Consider the following 11551-nt stretch of genomic DNA (forward strand, 5'->3'; position numbering starts at 1 on the left):
TCTCTTCATTAAGATAAGTAGATTTATTTTAGATTAGGCTTAATTCTTGATTTTCTTGGTTTGAGGCGTGAACTTTCAAAATTAGGGCTTGATTTTTTTGGTGTGAGGCTTGAACTTTCAAAAGTTAGGCCTTAATCTCTCATGTATATTCTTAAATCTCATAATAAATTATTGTTTCATATTGTTCTTGAATGAGATTGAATTTTTATACATTGAATTTTAGAGAACTTGCCAAAGTTGGGATTGCCACTTTAATTTAATGCTTTGCCAAAGTTAGGGCTTTAATTTTAGAGAACTTGCAAGAACTTGTCAATTTTCGTTAATTTAATGCTTACGAAAGTTAGATATGTCAGTGTATCTACTAACTTAGGGCTTTATGAACTAAGTAATGCAAATGTGTAATTCTTGGTTATTGGGATTAATCTTGGTTACAATTATCATTTTTAGTATAGGGTTGCGAGCCTCTAGTCTAGGGTTTTCCTTTACTGCAAACTTGGGTTCAATTTTTAGTTTACACCTTGGGTTCAATTTTTTTAGGTTCGATTACACCTTGGGTTCAATTCTTTTAGATGTGTTTGTCTTTGTTCTCTAGTTTTGTCTCAAGGTTCTTTGGTTTATCTTACTTTCTTGAGGTTGGAATGTTGTAGAGCTAGAAATGACAAGTTGTATGTATTGGGAACTTGTTTGTTTTCCACAACTTGTTTTTTTGAAGTTGATTATTGTTTGTTATCTTTTCTTACTAGATTTATAATCATGGATAAATCATGGATGCACAAGAGTAGGTTATCAAAAGATTATGAATTGGGTGTGGAAAACTTCATAAAATTTGGATTTTCTAATACAAATAGCTTGTTAGCCCTACTTCTTCTTCGATGGGCCTGCTCCTACAAAAGAAAAACTATTTTAACCCAAATGATGAAAAAATAAAGAGGTCGTTTTACCTTGATCCAATTCAAGAGGCCCAGATCTTTGCCCCAAATTTTTTGGTTGGTAGAGAACTTGGTTGAGAAGTGCCCACGATTTTCTAGCTAATGGCTAACATGTAATACCCTAACTCCTAATCTAAAGGGAATGAGGTTAAATAAGGAAATAGGATAGAACAAATAAAATTCGAGAAAATTTAGATAAAAATGATTCAAGTGTTATCTATATGTTAGTGGGTGCAAAGGGACATACGGACGTGAGGGTATCTGAGACCAAAATCAGTGAGAGCACTGAAGAACGAGAGCATTAAGAGAAGAATCAACGAGATTGGAGAAAGTGAGAAGATGGGAGAGAGCGAGAATAGAAGGAGCGAGAAAGTGGAAGAGAGCGAGATTGAAGAGAGCGAGAAAGTGGGAGAGAGCGAAATCAACGAGAGCATTGAGAGCGAGACGGTCTGCTAAGGCTTTGCGATGGAGCCGTGCGAACTTGTGGTGCATTGGAGGTTGGGCTGGCTTGCGGACCTAAAGGGATACGTTCATTGGTAATGTTAAACTCCTGGGATAAACATTTTTTAAAAAATTAAGCAGATGAAGTGGCAAAGGGAGATTTCATGCAAAAGACCTTTTATTAACTTAAGTAGAAGGTGTACGATTAAGATTACATTCAAATTAGATAATTTTGGGCTAGCAAACCCAGAATTAGAAAACTCAAGCTCTGCTGGCCAGTGTTAATGTTGGCAACCTAAAGAAAAGCTATTTGTATGGTAAGTTGTCATGCGGGGAGAACCTAGAGATGGCTATAAATAGAAAGCCTCAGCGTGAAGCTTTAACTTGTGCAAAATTAAATATTTCAATGTTAAACATCTTGATTAGATAGTTAGTAATTGATGGTCAGGCTAGCGTTGGTATTGAAGTCAAGGAGATCGAAAGTTGCAGCAGCACTAGTTTTTGTTGAGTATAGGAGATAATTACAAGTAAATTGCATTAGGAGGATTTGCCACCGTTGAGTGGTTACTATGTGTTGTTTTGATTTATGTATGTATACGTATATATGAGTCTTGTATGTAGAGGGTAATGTCAAATGTGCGTGAGTAGGGATGCATGATTTCTGTTGTGATTGCCGTGATATTGCATGTTATATTGTGATGGAAACTAGAATTATACTCGGGATATGGTTAGTATGCTTGAAAAGGGTACTTGGCAAGGAAATATGGTCAGCTTCGGTCGGCGGAAAACGATAGTTGGTGACGACCGGTGGGAAAATATGGTCAAGTTACCTAAGCATAACTAGCGGGAAAGAAATGGTCGATGTGTACATTGGTGGGAAAATGGGGTATAGGAAAAGTTTCCATAAAATTATTGTTGTGTTGTTGTTTTGACAATAGTTGACCATTAACAAGAAATAATTCAGCGGCTTGGCTGAGGAAATGAATTTGAAATGGTATTAATGTGTTGTTGATTGCATGCTGTTTTCCCCAAAAGTTTATTTTTGATAAGCCAAGGTTTCGTTTATAAAAAATATACCACTCACTGGGCTTATTAGCTCATGTTTTCCAAATGTTTTCTTATATCCCCCCCCCCCCTCCTCCTCCCAGGTAGCAAAGTAGAGCGTTCGAAGAGGAGTCCACCACCCACCACCACCATCTCAGGATTTGGTAAACTCTCAGGGCACGGCTCAGACCATGTAACAAAGAGTAGATAAAATTTAATTATATGTATAAATAGATAGGGGGAATACTATAAACTTATTAAAGTTTGAAATAAATCACGCTTCCTTCCCGGTCTTGGGGATTAAGGTTTGCACCCATTAGAAACAAAGTCTTTTTTTCATTTTCCATCAGACAAATTTTCAGTGGGATCATCCATATGTTAGCCATCAGCTGGAAAAATGTGGGCACTTCGCAACCAATTTCTCTACCAACCAAGAAATTTGGGGCAAAGATCAGGGCCTCCTGAATTGGATCAAGGTAAAAGGGCCTCTTTATTTTTCATCAGTTGGGCTAAAATAGTTTTTCTTTTGCAGAAGCAGGCCCATCAAAGAAGAAGTAGGCCTAACAAAGTGGTATCAGAGTAACTAGACATTCAAGATCTCAATTCTTGGAGAATCAAGACACAAGTTTTCATCCAAAATGTCAGTAACAAGGTTCGAGGTGGAGAAATTCAATGGCAAAGGAGACTTCGGACTATGAAAGGCCAAGATCAAGGCGATACTCGGCCAGCAGAAAGCCCACAGAGCCATCCTTGATCCATCAAAACTCCCTGCCACGGTGGCAACGTAAGAAATGAGGATTGGGAGCTGGCAGCCTACGATATGTTAGTTCTTAATCTAAGTGACAGTGTTCTTAGACAAGAATTAGATCAAGAAACTACATATAGAATTTGGACTAAGCTAGACAAGTTGTATGCTACTAAAGACCTTCCTAGCAAAATATATCTTAGGGAGAATTTCTTCACATTTAAAATGGATTCATCTAAAAACATTATCTGACAACTTAGATGAGTTCAAAAAGATAGTTATTGAACTTAAAACTCCAGGAGAAGTTCTAGGTGATGAAAACGAAGCCTATGTGCTCCCAAACTCTTTGCCTGAACAGTATAGAGAAATTAATAATGCACTAAAGTATGGAAGAGATAGCATAAGCACAGACATCATAATATCAGCCCTTAGAACTAGAGAGGTTGAGCTACAGGTTGATAAAAAGGATAAACCTAGTGGTGAAGGTCTGCTTGTAAAAGGAAACTTGAAACAAAACCCCTATAAAGACAAGAAACCTCATAACCGATAAGAAAATAAAATAAAATATAAGTATTGTAAGAAGAAAGGACATCTAATAAAAGACAATTTTATTTTAAAGAGAAAAGACCAAGAGAAAGAGAAGGATTCAAAAGGGAAACAGCCTGAGGCATCTGTTGTAGAGGGTTCATTCATTTACTCAGATGCCTTAGCCTTAACTCTTGACAGATCTAATCATATAAACTCTCTAGGTAAACATGATTGGGTTTTAGACTCCGGATGCACCTACCATATGACATCAATGAAACCCTGGTTTAACACCTTTAAGGAAATAGAAGAATAAATGGTTTATATAGGTAACAACCAAGCCTGTAAAATTGAGGGCATTGTCTCTATTTCCATGAAACTCAAAGATGGAACTATCAAACTTCTTAGGAATGTGAGATATGTTCCTCTACTTAAAAGAAATCTAATCTCCTTAGGCATGTTAGATGCTATAAGGTGTGGATACAGGGGTAAAAAACGAACTCTTGAGGTGCTAAAGGACTCTAAAGTAATCTTAGTTGGGGAAAAGGTAAATGACTTGTTTGTGGTCAAAGGGGTAGAGATGATTGATGATGGGAAATTAGATGTCAATTTACTTGACAACTAAAATCCCTTGGATGCAATATGCGATGCATGTTCTTAAGGTATGCATTGATAGTCATGCGTCGATGGTCATACGTTGGAATGACAATGAGTTAAGAAATGTATGCGATCACTATGCACCCTGTCACAAGTTTTCTTGTGCTCACACCAAGTGTAATGCGAACGCAAGTTTCTCGGGTGATCCGAGGTCGAACACAAGGACTTGTAGCTGGATGAATGCGGTAATGTGCATGCGACAGTTAAATAAAAGAATGGATGGGAAGGTTTCTAAGCTAACACTACTCCTACTCCTAGCTAACAGACAACGCAATGAGAATATGAATGAGAGGTAGAGACATGACAACTCTTAACATAAAACAAACTAATGGTAAAATAGATAAAATGTGGAGATGATTTCATTGCAACCCTTAAGAGTTCGCAAGGGCAACCTTAGGCAACACAAGCCATGTTGTTATGCTACACACACTAAAGCCTAAATCTAAAATGTATGGGGTGTATATGCGATATTGTCGAGAAGCCTATGCCAGCCTAAACCCCTATAACCCGCTCATGAGCTCTCGCCATATGAACGTGATGGCCACATACCACATTATCCTACTTTCTGGATGCATGCAATATCCTATCCGTAGGGTGCATATGCTGTGTGATAGCAAACGGAGTTTATCCCTAAGTTCCCCATTGTTGCCTATGCGTTCCAATCCGCTCTCTCGAGTCTTAGATTTGGGTTTTAGACTACTCTCCCAAGTATGCCTAAATGATGAATGAAGCACTCATAGAACAAGGTAACCGCATGAACTTTGCTGACTTAAGATTGTTCCTATCTCTATTGAACAATGCATACTTTGCATAATGCGACCAACCACTTACCCTCCCGGGCAGTTGGCTATTGCAGACTTTACTCATAGACAAGCATTGCGTTGGCCTATAAACAGACATTGCTACAGCTTCACACTAAGCAAATAAGGTTACTCACACACTCACGCAACGCACACCTCTCGATGGTTTACTACATGCTTCATATCCCTAATCCACATGACTAAGTATGTGATACTCAAGCAATCTCACTAAGTGATGCAATGAAGTTAAAGATACTAAGTGAAGAAGATGAGATGGAATCGAAGGAAACATAGAAATGTATTGAGCACAAAATGTATTAATTCCTTAGTCAAAAAAGGTATACAATACAATATAAGAAAAGAAAGAAAAATAAGTGACCGGTTGGAAGCAAAGACTTGCTTCTAGCGGATGTGCGTCAAGGCTGCCGGTGGTGCCATGGATGGGCGGTGGAGCTAACTCTCTCGAGATCTAGCTTCGGTCGAAGGCTCCGGTCGTCACTCGAAATGGATGAAGGAGGTGAAGAACTCTCAAGCGTCTTCTCACGCATTTTGTCTGGATCATAAAGATCTGCCCTAGGCGAACCTCAGGCGAAGACCTTGGATGATTTGAATTTCTACTCATCGGCTTCTTTATATAGAGCCTGGATTTCCGACAGCATTAATGGACTATTCTGATTCTGAAATTTGGCGCGTTTAGTTCTTTCTGAACCTCTACTGCTAACGGCGTGGTAGGTGAAATGTCAGCATCAACTTTTGATTTTCTCGAGGCAGATGCATTGATGCGTTCATTCCACCAACCTTGCATTGATCCTATTAGTATGCATTATCGCGTAGCCGCAATCATTCAATGACTGCATTCGCTTAATACCGCAACTCTACACGATGACTGCAATCCCTTGACGAGCCCAACTCCCATGCAATGAACGCATGCGGCTGATTACCGCAACATCCATGCATTGATCGAATGCGTTTGCCTTTGTGATGGAGACTTTCTCCGCATGCAGTCGTCTTTGCGGTCGTCCGGTTTCCGCATTTGCGTCCACTTCCTGCATTAGCTACAAAAATAGAACATTGAATGCATAATAACGCATAATAACGAGTTAGCCGAGATTCATCATGCTGAACAATGCAAGCTCATTTTCTCATGAATTCCTAGCACAATTGCCGCATATTCTGCTTAACAACCTTCATAATTCTAAGTGAAAGGCATAAGATGACATGTATTTCTGCATGCCTTCAATGATGACTGGATCTTATGTAGTCACCACAAATGAGATTATTGAGGCTGAATTATGGCACAAAAGACTATCTCACATAAGTGCCAAAGGCCTAGAAGTCCTATCTAATCAAGGTATTCTCCCTAAAAGTCTTTCAAAAGAACTAACCTTTTGTGAACATTGTGCTTTAGGGAAAGCCACAAGGCAAAGTTTCACTAAAGCACAACATACCACAAAAGTTATCCTAGATTACATACACTCTGACCTATGGGGTCCAGCTTCTACACCTAGCCTAAGTGGCTCAAGGTATTTACTTTCTTTTATTGATGATTTCTCTAGGAAAAGTTGGGTCAACTTTCTTAAAACTAAAGACCAAGTGTTTGATAGGTTTAAGGAATTGAAACTCATGATAGAGAAACAAACTTCTAAAGAAATTAAATACTAAGAACTGATAATGGGTTGGAATTTTGTAGTGAAGAGTTCAATAAATTCTATAAAGAAACAGAAATTACTAGGCATAGAACAGTTAGATATACTCCTCAACAAAATGGAGTTGCTGAAAGACTCAATAGGGCAGTCATGGAAAGAGTTAGATGTCTCCTATCTGATGCAATTCTAAGTGAAAATTACTGGGCAGAGACTACAAGCTACACAGTGTACACCTTAAATAGATGTCCACATTCTTCCCTAAATTTTTTGACTCCTGAAGAAAAATGGACCTCACATCCACCTAACCTAGATAACCTAAGGGTATTCAAATGTGTTGTTACATACATCAAAAACAGGGGAAATTAAAATCTAGGGTAGTAAAGTGTATGTTTGTAGGTTTTTCTGAGGGAGTAAAAGGATTTAAAATGTGGAACCCTATTCAAAGGAAGTTTATTATCAGTAGAGATGTCACTTTCAGAGAAAAAGAAATGTTTATGCAAAAGGAAAGGACATCTTATGAAGTTCCTAACAGCCCTAACACCACTAGGATTGAGGTGGAGTCACCTAAAGCTTCTTCCACTAACCAAAACCCTCCTATAGATTTAGAAGAAGAAGAGGATGTCTCAAATGAGACCACTAGGAATACTAAAGTTGTCCCTGACCTAAGTCAGTATTCTTTAGCTAGGGATAGGCAGAGAAGAGTGATAGTTCCTCCTACTAGATATACTAAAAATAACTATATGAACCTAGTTCTAAATGCCACAATAGCTCCTAATGACCAAGAACCAGCTACTTTTGAAGAGGCAGTGAACTGCCCTAATGCTAGGTCTTGGATTCAAGCTATGTGTGAAGAGATGGAGTCACTCACTGTCAATAAAACCTGGACCGTAGCTCCTCTTCCTAAAGGTTGTAAACCTATAGCTTCTAAATGGATATATAAACTAAAGGAAGGTTCTACCAAAGATGAAATGCCTAGATACAAGGTAAGGTTAGTGGCTAAAGGATTTACTTAGAGAGAAGGAATAGACTATATGGAAATCTTTTCACCAGTAGTAAAACAAACCTCAATTAGGCTTCTTTTATGACTAGTTGCTCAGTATAATTTAGAACTAGATCAACTAAATGTTAAAACTGCCTTCCTACATGGAAACCTAGATAAGGTAATATATATGGTTCAGCCTAAAGGGTTTGAGGAAAAAGGTAAGAAAGGCCTATATTATCTCCTAAACAAATCAATATATGGTCTAAAACAATCCCCTAGATGCTGGTACAGGAGGTTTAATGACTACATAGAGAGTATTGGCTTTCAAAGGAGTTCCTATGATATTTGTACTTATATAAACTCTATTACCTATAAGGACAAAGTCTACCTATTACTCTATGTTGATGATATGCTACTAGCTGGAAAGTCTAGGGAGGATTTAACTCATGTCAAAAATCTCCTAAAGAAAGAATTTGACATGAAAGATTTTGGTCAGTCTAGAAAGATCCTTGGGATTGAAATTCAGAGAGATAAAACAACCTCAACCCTAACCATAAGTCAACTAAGCTACTGTGAAAAGGTTATAAACAGATTCAATATGACAAATGCAAAACCTGTTAGTATTCCTATTGCTACACACTTTAAACTTTCCTCTTAGAACTCACCAAAAGAGACAGACATAGAACATTTGAGTCAAATACAATCAATTCCATACAATCAAGCTATAGGGAGTCTAATGTACTTAATGATATCAACTAGACCAGACTTATCTTACAACACTAGTTTAGTCAGTAGATACATGTCTAACCCTAGAAAAAGACATTGGAAAGCAACAAAATGGATTTTAAGATATCTTATTTGGTCTAAACAGACAAAATTAACATATCAAAGTACTAATGAATCAAATTTAGAACTATATGGATGTGTTGATTCAGATTTTGCAGGTGACCAAGACAAAAGGAGATCTCTAATAGGTTATCTATTCTTATTTGGCCCTAACTTGTTGTGTTGGAAAGCTAATTTACAGTCCATCACAAAATTGTCAACCATAGAAGCAGAGTATATGGCGTTTTCAGAAGCAATAAAAGAAGCTCTGTGGTTAAAAGAACTGATGAAGGACTTCGGTATTGATCAAACAGTAGTTAAAATCTACTGTGATAACCAAAGCGCCATTCACCTTTCCAAAAATCCTCAATATCATTCAAGGACCAAACATAAGATATCAAGTATCACTTTGTCAGAGACAGAATAGAGAAAGGAGAAATCGAGGTGCTAAAAGTTCATACCACTGAGAACGCAGCTGATATGCTTACCAAACCTATGAGTAAACTCAAGCTTGTTAGTTGTCTTGGTCATACCGGGTTTCTACTTCCTGAAAAAGGGTGAAGACATGTTAAATCAAGAAGGAGAAGAGGTTGCATATAGAGCTTAAGGTGGAGATTTGAAGAATATAAGCTCATACATCAACATCAACAAGTTGTTTCACATTTCTTTAATCTTTACAGCTAGTTATTGTAACTACTTGTGTCAGAAATAGTATTTAAACTCATCATTTACAAATTTTAGATACAACAACAAATACATAGCTTCAAAAAATTCTTGAGCAATCTGTAAAGAAAAGGGTCTGTGACTTAGCTTCATAATAAAAACTCTCTCCTTTCCGTGGACATAGGATTCCATAGCCGAACCATATACATCGCAATGTATTTTTTCTTCTTCTCTTCTCATCGTCTACAAGATCGTCCATCGTTTATCTTTTCTTTCCATATCGTCTAGTACATCAGAACGATCATCTACCTTTCCTTCAAGCAATCGTCTACACGATTGCGCGAACGTTTATCTTCCTTCAAACAATCGTCTACACAATTGCACAATCGTCTACCTTCTTTCGAGCAATCATCTACACAATTGCATGATCGTCTACATCTTTTCTTCTACCATCATCTACCCGATTGCAAGCATCCTCATCGTTGTCCTTGTTTGAAATGTGGGAATTGTGAAAAGCATAGTAGCAAGGATATTAGAGATCATTTATATGTCAATGGGATCGATGAAAGTTATAAAATTTGGTTTTGGCATGGGGAAAAACTTCCTAACTCATCATTTTGTGGAGAATCTTCTAAGTTTGACACTCATATGTATAAAGAGTCTGATGTTGGAAGTTTAAAAGAAATGGTTGAAGTTACCCATGATGAATATTCAAGAGATCTGAATGGATTTGAGAAGTTGCTTAATGATGCTAAGAAACCATTATAAGAAGGGTGCAAAAAATATACTAAGTTGTCTACATTAGTCAAATTGTATAATTTAAGAGTTAGACATTGATGAAGTGATACTAGTTTTTCAGAACTACTCAATACCTTAAAGGAAATTTTGCACACTAGCAATGAGCTCCTAAATTCAATATATGAAGCAAAGAAAACTGTAGGTCCACTAAGAATGGAATATGAGAAGATTCATGCATGCCCTAATGATTGTTGTCTGTATAGAAAAGAATATGCAGATGCAATTGAATGTCCTGAATGTTATGAATCAAGGTGGAAAAACGAGAAGGAAACAAAACATGGGAAAAAACAAATACCTTAAAAAATGATATGGTACTTTCCACCAATTCCACGACTTAAAAGGCTTTTTAGACGTGTTGATTGTGTTAAAAACTTGAATTGGAATGTTGATGAAAGAATTGTAGATGGTAAGTTATGAAATCGAGCAGACTCTTCGGCTTGGAAGTTAGTAGACTCTAAATGGCCAGACTTCGGTTCTAAACCTAGAAATCTTCATTTAGCATTGTTAGCCGATGGAGTAAATCCACATGGTGAAATGAGTCCTAAATATAGTTGTTGGCCTGTAGTGATGGTTATTCATAATCTTTCACCATGGTTGTGTATGAAAAGAATGTACATGATTCTATCAATGTTAATTTCGAGTCCAAAACAACCAGGGGACGACATTGGCACATACTTAGCACCACTAATTGAAGATTTAAAACTTTTATGGGAAAGCAGTGTTGAATGTTATGATTCTTATCGAGAAAAACTAATCAACTTATGGTCAGCTTTGTTGTGGACAATCAACGATTTTCCTGCATATGGTAATCTAAGTGGATGTTGTGTGAAAGGGTATAAGGCGTGTTCAATTTATGGAGACAATACATCTTCTAATAGATTGAAAAATGGAGAGAAAATGGCATACCTTGGACATCGAAGATTTCTAGCACAAAATCATCCATACTGGCACAAAAAAAAGTCATTTAACGATCAATAGGAATTGGTATAATTCCAAAACCTCTGTTTGGGAGGTTATATATTTAAAAATCAAAGATCTTGAATTTTCTAAAGGAAAGAAGAACAATAAAAAACAACCCACAAAAGGAAGTTCAAAGATTTGTTGGAACATATTTTCTTTTTTTCAGCTGCCATACTGGAAAGATCTTCATATCAGGCATTGTTTAGATGTGATACACATTGAAAAAAATATCTGCATGAATATCTTAGGTACGCTTCTTGATATTCCAGGGAAAAGTAAGGATGGATTGAATGCAAAATGTGATTTAGTTCATTTAAAAATTCGACTAGATCTTGCACCTGTTAGCAATGACAAAAAAAAATTCATCCCTCCCTCGTGTTATACTCTTACAAAGGATGAAAAAACGTTGTGTTTTAAAGACATTGTCAGGAATAAAGGTTCCTGAAGGTTACTCTTCGAATGTTAAAAATCTTGTGTCGATGACAGATTTAAAGTTTAATAGTTTAAAATCTCACAATTGTCATGTGCTCTTACAA

General features: G+C 37.0%; 1 pseudogene; it reads left to right on the plus strand.

Annotated features, from left to right (window-relative positions):
• The first annotated feature begins 753 nt into the window (after positions 1-753).
• On the plus strand, positions 754-10355 carry LOC150031682 (uncharacterized; annotated as a pseudogene).
• The last annotated feature ends 1196 nt before the right edge of the window (positions 10356-11551 follow it).

Source organism: Benincasa hispida, chromosome 12, assembly GCF_027475165.1.
Source record: "Benincasa hispida cultivar pf3 chromosome 12, pf3_genome.v1.1, whole genome shotgun sequence".
Lineage (NCBI taxonomy): Eukaryota > Viridiplantae > Streptophyta > Magnoliopsida > Cucurbitales > Cucurbitaceae > Benincasa > Benincasa hispida.